This window comes from Cricetulus griseus, chromosome 6, assembly GCF_003668045.3.
Source record: "Cricetulus griseus strain 17A/GY chromosome 6, alternate assembly CriGri-PICRH-1.0, whole genome shotgun sequence".
Lineage (NCBI taxonomy): Eukaryota > Metazoa > Chordata > Mammalia > Rodentia > Cricetidae > Cricetulus > Cricetulus griseus.
The window spans coordinates 101189358-101201037 of NC_048599.1; positions in this window are offsets into that span (position 1 = coordinate 101189358).

The following is an 11680-nucleotide window of genomic DNA, read 5'->3' on the forward strand; positions in this document are numbered from 1 at the left end:
CATCTACCACGATCAAGTAGGCTTCATTCCAGGGATGCAGGGATGGTTCAACATACGAAAATCCATCATTGTAATCCACCATATAAACAAACTGAGAAAGAAAAATCACATGATCATCTCTCTAGATGCTAAAAAAGCCTTTGACAAAATCTAACATCCCTTCAAAGGTCTTGGAGAGATCAGGAATAACAGGAATATACCTAAACATAATAAAAGCAATATACAGTAAACCAACATCCAACATCAAACTAAATAGAGAGAAACTCAAGGTGATTACTCTAAAATCAGGAACAAGACAAGGCTGTCCACTCTCTCCATACCTCTTCAATATTGTACTTGAAGTTCTAGCTAGAGCAATAAGACAACAAAAGGAGATCAAGGAGATACAAATCAGAAAAGAAGAAGTCAAACTTTCACTATTTGCAGATGATATGATAGTCTACATAAGTGACTGGAAAAACTCTACCAGGGAACTCCCACAACTGATAAACACCTTCAACAAAGTGGCAGGATACAAGATTAACTCAAAAAATCAGTAACCCTACTATATACAATGATAAGAGGGCTTCCAAAGATATCAGAGAAACATTACCCTTTACAATAGCCACAAACAACATAAAATATCTTGGGGTAATGTTAACCAAGCAAGTGAAAGACCTGTATCGCAAGAAGTATGACTCTTTAAACAAAGAAATTAAAGAAGACACCAGGAAATGGAAAGATCTCCCATGCTCTTGGATAGGTAGGATCAACATATTTTAAAAATGGCAATCTTGCCAAAAGCAATCTACAGATTCAATGCAATCCCCATCAAAATCCCAACACAATTCTTCAAGGACCTTGAAAAAACAATTCTCAACTTTATATGAAAAAATAAAAGACCCAGGATAGCCAAAATAAGCCTGTACAATAAAGGAACGTCCAGAGGCATCACCATCCCTGACTTCAAACTCTATTATAGAGCTATAGTCCTGAAAACAGCTTGGTATTGGCACAAAAATAGACAAGTAGACCAATGGAATCAAATTGAAAGCCCTGATAATAACCCACACACCTACGAACGCCTTATTATTGACAAAGCTAAAATTATACAATGGAATAAAGAAAGCATCTTCAACAAATGGTGCTGGCATAACTGGATGTGGACATGTAGAAGACTGAAGATAGATCCATATTTATTGCCTTGCACAAAACTTAAGTCCAAATGGATCAAAGACCTCAACATAAGTCAGCCACACTGAACCTCTTAGAAGAGAAAGTGGAAGGTACCCTTGAACGAATTGGTACAGGAGACCGCTGAACATAACACCAGTAGCACAGACACTGAGATCGACAATTAATGAATGGGACCTCCTGAAACTGAGAAGCTTCTGTAAGGCAAAGGAAACAGTCAACAAGACAAAACAGCAGACCACAGAATGGGAAAAGATAGTCACCAACCTCACATCTGACAGAGGGCTGATTTCCAAAATATACAAAGAACTCAAGAAGCTAGTCTCCAAAACACCAAACAATCCAATTAAACAGTGGGGTACAGAACTAAATAGAGAATTCTCAATAGAGGAATCTAAAATGACTGAAAGACACTTAAGAAAGTGCTCAACATCCTTAGCCATCAGGGAAATGCATATCAAAACAACTCAGAGATACTGTCCTGTTCCTGTCAGAATGGCTAAAATCAAAAACACCAAGGACAGTTTATGCTACAAAGGAGGTGGAGAAAGGGGAACACTCCTACACTGCTGGTGGGAATGCAAACTCCAACAGCCACTTTGGAAATCAGTATGGTGGTTCCTCAGAAAAATGGCAATCTACCTCAAGATCCAGCAATTCCAGTCTTTTGCATATACCCAAAAGAAGCACATTTCTACAACAAGGGTATCTGTTCAACTATGTTCATAGCAGCACTATTCGTAATAGCCAGAAACTGGAAGTAACCTAGATGTCCCTCAACTGAAGAATGGATAGAGAAAATGCAGTAGTTTTACACAATGCAGAACTCCTTAGCAGAAAAAAAACAATGAAATCTTGAAATTTGCAGGCAAATGGATGGAACTAGAAGAAATCATCCTGAATGAGGTAACCCAGTCACAAAAAGACAAACATGGTATGTATTCACTCATATATGGATTTTAGACATAGAGGAAAGGAGTACCAGCCTATAATCCATACTGCCGGAGAAGCTAGGAAACAAGGAGGATCCTGAGAGAGACATACATGGTTCCCTGGAGAAGGGGAAAGGGACAAGATCTCCTGAGCAAATTGGGAGCATGGGGGAGGGGAGAGGAAACTAGGAGAATGAGAAGGGGAGAAGAGGAGGGGGTGAGGAGGACATGGAGCAGGGAGGTTGAGTTGGGAGAGGAACAGAAGAGAGCAAGATAAGACATAATATAATAGAGGGAGACATTATAGGTTTAAAGAGAAATCAGGCACTAGGGAAATGTCTGGAGATCTACAAAGATGACACCAGCTAACAATCTAAGCAACAGAGGAGAGGCTACCTTAAATGCCCTACCCTGATAATGAGATTGATGACTACCTTATATGCCATCCTAGAGCCTTTATCCAGTAGCTGATGGAAGCAGAAGCAGACACCCACAGCTAAACACTGAGCTGAACTCCTGGAATCCAGTTTCAGAGAGGGAGGAGTGATGAGCAAAGGGGTCAAGACCAGGCTGAGGAAACCTACAGAAACAGCTGACCTGACAAAGGAGGGAGCTCTTGGACACCAGACAGATAGCTGGGAAACCAGAATTGGACCTACCCAGACCCCCTGAATGTGGGTGTCAGTTAGGAGGCCTGAGCAGTCTATGGGGCTTCTGGTAAGGGATCAGTATTTATCCCTAGTGTACAAATGGACTTTGGGAGCCCATTCCACATAGAGGGTTACTCTCTCAGCCTAGACACATGGGGTAGGGCCTAGACCCTGCTCCAAATGATGTAACAGACTTTGAAGATTTCCCCGTGGAAGGCCTCACCCTTCCTAGGGAGCAGAAAGGGGATGGGATGGGGGGGTGGTTGTTGGGTGGCAGGGGAGGAGGGGAGAGAGAGGGAACTAGGATTGACAGGTAAAACAAGCTTGTTTCTAATTTAAATAAAAAATACGGAAGTGGAATAAAAAGAAAAAAAGCAAAAGGATATAGACAGTCATAAAAATAGTTTTAAAATAATAAGGACTTTAAAGAAAGAGTAAAGTAAAAAGAAAGAAGAGAGGAGGAGGAGAGGAGGAGGAGGAGGAGGAGGAGGAGAAGAAGAAGAAGAAGAAGAAGAAGAAGAAGAAGAAGAAGAAGAAGAAGAAGAAGAAGAAGAAGAAGAAGAAGAAGAAGAAGGAGAAGAAGAAGAAGAGAAGAAGAAGAAGAAGAAGAAGAAGAAGAAGAAGAAGAAGAAGAAGAAGAAGAAGAAGAAGAAGAAGAAGAAGAGAAGAAGAAGAAGAAGAAGAAGAAGAAGAAGATACATAGAGATGGGAAGTGCACAGTGAGTCTGGATCCTGTATGTTATTGTGTTGTCTTTGTTGATTGCTGGTGAACAAATGGTAACTGTTGAGAGACACTGGATTGTGGAAACTGCTAAATTAAACCAACCTGTATATTTTAAAATGTCTTAACTTCAAAATGGAAGTAAAAAAATACATGTGTTGGAGAAGAAGTTATGTTTTTGTTTCCAAAGAAAATGAAAGGCTGTGGATTCATTCAAGGTTGAAGAGGATCAGATTTGATCTGGGGGAGACCACTGAAAATCCTACCTCCAGACATAAGGAAATAAACCTAGAAAAACCACAAGACAGGTAATGTATATTTTACCTGTTCAAACATAAAACAAAAAAACATTGTGGTTGGCTTGTGTATAACCCACAATCCATATTTGTGTTAACTCGGATATGTATGTTACCTTTAAAAGTTTATGTGTTTTCAGAGCAAGGGGACCAAACACCAAAGAAAACAGATAACCCAGGTGATCCAGGCTTTCAGAGTGCCTCTGTTATAGCTTCCTTAGAATTCTGAATCCAGAAAAGCTTCAAGGCTGCTGGCTGAGATAGTCCAACCTGACAGACTACTCCAGCTAGGACATCAGATAAGCTTTTGAATGTTCCCATTACACAGTCACCAGACAGAAAATGATACAACTAGATCTCCCAGGACTTGACGATTATCCCAATTTTCTCAATTTCTCCTAAAGATGCCAGCATCCCCAGACAATAGGAAATAATCTAGAGACCACAACGCTCACATTCCAAGAGATGGGATGGGTGGATTTTGGTCATTCAGTATACTATGGATGTTTGTCATCTATTAGGGGGTTGGTTACATATATCTATTGGTCATGTTCACAAAAAAGAGTGAACAAAGGAAATTAGATATGGGGCTTTTTCTGAAGAGAAAAAGGGAGGATAAATATAAAATGATGAATAAAAAGGAAAGTGGATTTCTAGTTCTTGAAGGTTATTATTACAAGCTATTTAGGGTAATAAAGAAATACATGGTAGTAGTTAGTCATCTATAACAATCAAATTTATAGTCATGCTACGTATACTTTAAAGGTCAATCAGAGATATATTCCAAATAGATAGATGGTCTTCAAACCCTTTAGAGACCTGAAGAATATGGCATTTTAATGTCTTAATAACATAGGGCTTTTCATGACAATGACACGTGTAGGGAGCCGTCCCTGCATTCTCCATTACAATGATGGCGCCTGCAGGCACTGAATGTAAACAAGATTATTGCGCAGGCGCTGGGTAATTTTCCATTCCTTGATCTCTGCCTATTCCGTGGCGTCATATGGCCTGATGAGCTGCAGCCAATCATAGGGTGACACGTCCCAGGCGGCAGCTGCCAGCCTTTATTAGGGGACAGGATTCTTGGCTCGGGGTCTCCGCTCTGGTAAGCTTATGCTCTCCTCTCAAGACGCATTAAAGCTTTACTGCAGAAGGATCCGAATGTCCTGTGTCGTTCTTGCTGGCGAGGCGATAGCGCGGGACATCTGGTTTCCAGGGCAGAGAAGACACTGGGAAGAAGAAGGACAGAGTTGCAATGAGATGTGGAAGAAGCATGACATGTAGAAGATGAAGTGACAAGCCATGAGTCACATGGCCTCAAGTAAATTAATAGAAATTGGTTAATTTATGTTACGATAAATCTTTCCGCCACCTGCTTGAGTTCTGCCTGCAACGTGGATGGCCAAAATAATACATAGAGACTTATATTAGGTAAAAATGTTGCTTGGCTACAGCATCCCCTACAAATTTAAGTTATAAGAGCTAGTTAGAAACACGCCCAAGCTATTGGCTGAGCTCTCAAAATTAATAAGAAGTCTCTGTGGGGCTATTTGGAAGCTGACAGGTGGGACAGAAAAAGACTCACTACAGAGACAGAGACTGAGAGTCCTATTGAGTTTAATTGGCATTGCTCACCTGGGCATAGATAGAGGACTTAGTAGAGCATGGACAACTCATCAGTGGCTACATCAGCTTTTGCTGGGTAACCATTAACTGCCAATGGTTCCTCAGGAAAGGGTAGGGCCTCATGAAGCTCTCCTTCATTCATGATGGAATGTTGGTAGCCCCAGTGAAGGCCTCATGTAGGTAACCAACACTGATGTAATTTCAAAAGTGCAATGGACATGCCATGCCCAAGAGACAATCATCTCCACCCTCTAACTCTTACACTCCTTTCACTTCCTATTCTGTGATTGATATTCACTGGGCCTTGGAGAGTATGATGCAGATGTCTTACATAGAGCATTCAAAAGTCACTTATCCTAAACACTTTGACTAGGTCTGAGTCTCTACATTAACTACCCACTGCAAAACTGAATGTCGCTAAAGGGTAAGAGCAGTACTAATCAACCTGTGGTTATAAATGTAGATGTTCAGGAAGCAGTTTGACAGCATGACCCTTTGTCAAAACAGTAATAGTAGTTGTAAATTCCATCCTCAGAGCCTATAGCCTTCTCAGCCATGTATTTTTGATCATGTAACAGTACCAGGCTTGAACTTCCTCCTGTGGAGTAGGACTCAAATCCACCCAGAACTCTGTTCATTATACCTGCAATGGTCATGCCACTATTGCACCAGTGGGCACAATACACCTAGCATATCAGTATTGTAGCACATAGAATCCTCCTCTGAGTGTGGTTCTTGATGAGTTTTTTCATCCAGAGCTTGCATAACAACTTCCAGCACCATGAAAGCTAGGCAGCAGTTTAATTTCAGCTTGATTTCCTTATGACCTGAACCTAAAATGTGGGATGTTTTTAGCAACAGGATATTATATTCAATTTTGGTGGGCACCCAAGAGCAATGACAATGACTTGTGTTGTTTTAGCATCCTCTAGGGCAGTGGTTATCACCCTTCCTAATGCTGTGACCCTTTAATACAGTTCCTCATGTTGTGGTGACTCCCCTGCCATAAAATTATTTTCATTGCTACTTCATAACTGTAATTTTGTGACTATTATGAATCATAATATAAATAGTTGTATTTCTAATGGTCTTAGACAAGCACCATGAAAGCGCCCTTTGACTTCCAAGTGGTTGTGACCCACAGATTGAGAAACACTGCTCTAAGGCATCCCTGGACAACAACTCATAGAAATGTATTCAGCATGTGGCACTGAGATTTTCATTTAATAACTCATGGTTTCTGAGAAACACATTACACATTCATGCAAGGTACCCTATTCATAGTCTTAAATTTTGATTAACTTTCCTCCATTCCTTCCTCCTTTTCTTTTCTTTCCTTCTTCCATGCTCCACACACCACTCCAGACAGGGTTTCTTTGTGTGGCCCTGGCTGTCCTGGAACTCACTCTGTAGACCAGGCTGGCCTTGAACTCAGAGATCCCCCTGCCCCTGCATCCTGAGTGCTGGGATTAAAGGTGTGTACCACCACTGCCCAGCCTCTCATTATGTTTTTTTATTAGCATTTCCCTAAGGCCTGGTGATGATGCACTTTACAGTGAGAGGTGAGGACTATACTTATCAGTGGGAATAAGGACAAATATTTAGAATGTAGTTAGGGATTGTGCTAGCTTAGTAAAGTGATGGTTGCAGTTTCTCCTCCAAGATCCATGACCTCACAGCTCTGGGGAGTTGGCTAGGTTTCAGGCATGATTTCCTTCTTGTTGAGCAGATATGTACACCGTGAAGATGTGTTGCTCTCTTTGTCAATAAAAAGTTGGTTGGCCAATGGCTAGGCATGATTTTTGAGGCAGAAAGAATGCTGGGGAGAAAAAGGGCAGAGTTGCCAGGAGATGCCATGAGACACAGAGTGAGCAGGATGGGAAGTACATACATGAGGTAAACGAGCTTTGAGACAGTACATAGATTAATAGAAATGGGCTAATTTGAGTTGTAAGAATTAGTTAGTAATAAGTCTAAGGTATTGGCTGAGCATTTATAATTAATATTATGTCTCCATGTGGTTATTTGGGAAGCAGCTGGCAGGACAGAAAGGTTGACTACAAATGGTGCCCAAACATTGAGCACCCACATCCACATAAGACGTGAGAAAGCTTTAAAACGGTTCTAAACACACAAAAATGGAGCCAGATGCAGCTTCCTAGTCTTGTGTCTCTCATGCTGGCCACAATACAGAATGGACAGAATGGAGCCAGCCGCCAACCACCACGCATTACCGCCATACACTAAGCTGAGCAGTGCTAGCAGCTGACATAGCAGTTAAAGATTAATCTCATGCAATCAGAGAACAATACAGATGCTCAGTAAAGACAGATATAGACAGAAAAAAATCCTCTAAATGGGTTACAGTGTGTTTAAATATATATATATATATATATATATACATATATATATATATATATATATAGGCTTAGGAGAGAAAAAAAGGGTATATACAGTCATAGACTAAAATATAGTTTAAAAATAATAAAGTCTTTAAAAAAGAAGTAAAGTAATATTTCTGTGTGTGTATGTGTGTGTGTGAGAGAGAGAGAGAGAGAGAGAGAGAGACAGAGACAAAGACAAAGACAAAGATGGGAAATGAGTCTGGATCTTGTGTGTTATTGTGTTGTCTTTAAATTTTTAATGCTAATGAAAAGGGAACAATAACTGCTAAGAAACATCTGATTATAAAACCAATCTATATATTTTTTAAAATATCTGACTTAAAAATAGAAGTCAAAAGGTATATTGTTTGGGGGGTGGTTATGCTTTTATTTCCATAGGAAACTAGAGGCTCTGGATTCATTCCAGGTTTATCAGGAAGGAACCCCTGAAAATACTGGAAACAGACATTGGGATGATATATTATTTATGATTTATTAAAGCTTGCCTGAGGGTTCAGAAAAGAAAGCCAGTGTCAAGTTAGCCAAAGATAATATTTTGTTTTATGTTTGAGCATGTTAAATATATGCTACATTTTGTATTTTTTCTAGGTTTATTTCTTTATGTCTTGTAACATGAAAAATAAAAGACCTGGAGACCGACATTGGGGTTTCAGCTTCAAGCTGAAAATCAGAAAAGCAAAGCAGCCAAGCCAGTAGATCTTACCTCTCCCCAGCTGAAATGGCAACCCTGTCTCCACAAACCCTGAGAGGCAAAGGTTCTGAATTCTTGTCTCTTCCTCTTTATATTTCTTTCTCTGCCCCGCCATATCCTCCTGTCTCCACCTCCCTAGTGCTGGGATTAAATGCATGGGATCCCAAGTGCTAAGATCACCTTTGTGTGATCATTTTTTTTTTTGTCAGCATGGCCTTGAACTAGCAGAGATCCATCAACCTTTAAATGCTGAATCCTGGGATTAAAGGTGTGTACCACCACTACCTAGTAGGACAGTCTGATGTCAAATTAGAGAGCTGTTATTACTGCCAAGATATGCACACTACTTCTGCAGGCTATTTTACCATGCTGGTCATTGTTGTGGTTCATAGGTGTCATAGCTGGGTAGGACTGTTGGTTACTTCCCTTCTTTGGAAGCTTCCATGGTGCCTTCTGGTACCATGGAAGTTAGTCCTCAGGAAGGAGGCTTTCAGGTCAGTTCCACTTCAGGAGCCTGTTGGGCCCTGTATCTGAGCTCATGGTATCTTCAGCAGTAGGGACTCACCTTCCAACTCTGGAGGCAACTGAAGACGACAAAAGGCTATAGTGTTGTGGGAGTCTCATGGATAACCCTGACCAACAACTCCAAAAATGGCCATTTCAAGACAAATGTCACATGTTCTATTTATTCTGAGGCTCCTGGGTCAAAATCTTTATATGAGTATATATCTTAGAGTAATTGTAGAAACCTGGAAAGTAAAAAGAGACTATTACTGGGGTAATGGGGGAGCAATAGAGAGTGAATAGCAGGGTAAAAGTGGAAAAATAGAAGCTCTAATTAAATTAGGGAATCAGAGAGACAAATACAGAGGAGGGTTAAATAACAATAAAAATATCTGAAAAGTCACAAGAAATCATACTATTAACTATCTACCTTAAAAAAAAACATAATTCAGATTAGTCTTGTGTGAATATATGAGCAGATGGATGGATGGAAAGACAGACAGAATTTAAGTGAATTTTTGCCATTTGGGCTGATAATGCTCCTACTAAGAGCCAAAGACGATCAAGATGAACCCTTAGAGGCATGAGTTACGTATAGGTTTTAAAAGATCATTTTACTTTTGTTTAAGAAGTTGGTCAGATATCAAAGCGTGTGCCTACAAGGCTGAGAGCCAGTATTTTGGCAGGCTAAAGATCCAAATTGAATAAAAATGCTGAGGCAAGAGATCTCTAAAAGGGATTAGAAAATCTCAGGGGTGGTGCTGTTTGTCTAGATAACCTGGCAACAGCAAAGAGAGTTGGTAAAGGCATTTGGCCTGATTTTAACTTTTATGCTACTGTCACCACCACCACCACACACACACCCAAGTTGTGTTGATTTGGGTTTTTACTTTCCATCTGCATTTTGGCAGCTTGGGTTTGGATTGTATCCACATGAGGTAACTAGAAGACACTGAGTTTGGGTGAGTTTAACTAAAGCAAAGCAGATGCAGTTACAGAATATCTCTCAAAACTTTCAATGCTCTGAATAAGCCTGGGCTCACTGCCCCCTCAGAGATCATGTCATCACTTGCCTGCTACTGCAGCTCTTACCTGTGGCATTGTACAAGGTGGAAGACCCATACAAACGGCCTGTCTCACATGGTATGGGTAACCGGACAGCCTGAACTCTACATCAAAGCCCTACCCTCACCCCCTCGATTTGTGCTTTCATAATCATGAATTATACATGGAATCAGAAAGAGCTTGATAACTTCTTTAGTTGTAAAATGCTGCTATAACAAATTGTGACACTTGGTGACTTACAACAATACACATTTTCCAGCTCGGTTTTGGAGTTCAGATGTCTGAAAGGGGGCTCAGCACACTAAACTCCATGTGTTGGGAGCACTGTGCTTCTTCTAAAGGCTGGACAAGAAAGGCTATCCTGAGCCCTTTCTAGATCCTGGAATCTAACCACATTTCTTGACTAGTGGCCACTTCCCTGTTTTCGAGTTTGTACCCATTAGTGGAGTCTTCCTCATGCTGCATCACTCTAACTCTGCTTCTATCACCACATACCCCGACCTCCCTCTGCTTCACTTACGAAGACTTGTGATTATATTGTGCTCAACCAGATACAAGATCATTTCCTCATCTCAATATCTGTAGTTTAATCCCTCTGTGAGGACCCTTTGAGCATGTGAGATACCACATTCCCAGGCTCTGAGTATGAGGACATAAACATATTATGAAGGACGTAGAACTAAAGCAACATTCTACCTACCTAAAGGACCCTCCATGCCAGATCTGGTGGCTCTTCCTGTAACCCCAGTGTAGGGGAGGTGAAGGCAAAAGAATTGGGAGTTCAAAGTCAACCTTGACTACATAGTGAGTTCTAGGACAGCCTCAACAATCTGAAATTGTGTCTTAAAAAATAAAAAACAAGCCGGGCGTTGGTGGCGCACGCCTTTAATTCCAGCACTCGGGAGGCAGAGACAAGCGGATCTCTGTGAGTTCAAGGCCAGCCTGGTCTCCAGAGCGAGTGCCAGGATAGGCTCCAAAGCTATACAGAGAAACCCTGTCTCGAAAAAAACAAAAACAAAAACAAAAAACAAAACAAAACAAAAAATAAATAAATAAATAACAAAAAACTTCTGAAAACTCATCTAAAGAAGTTGCAGGGAGAAAAGGACAAAAAAACTTTAGATATGGCTAGATCTTTATATTGCTGATATAGGCAATGGTGGGGGGAGACTTAAGAAAGAGATAGGAAGCATGGTGTGCCTTTGGGAGAATAAAATGGGGAAAGACTTAAGTAAATTAATTGGTCACTTAATTTAGGGGTTGGAGAAACAGCTCATTGATTAAGAGCTGTCCTTGTAGAGTGCTGTGGTTTGGCGTGTATCAGTCCAACACCGCAGGAGCTATATATTCCAGAATGATGTATTTGGGGCTGTGATTGGAACCAGCTGAACAGCCTTGGGTCCAACCCTGAGTGGGGGAGTGTGGATGAGGGAAAACCTAACTACCCAATGACATTAAGGAAGAGACAGAGACATCAGGTCATCCCAGGAGGGCTCTCAGTCAATACTGGAAAACACTGTTTATTCCACCATCATCTTAAATACCTTTCCAAAAGTGAGGGTACTGGCAGAAGACATCTATTATCATGTATAGAGCTGATATCAAATATGTCCT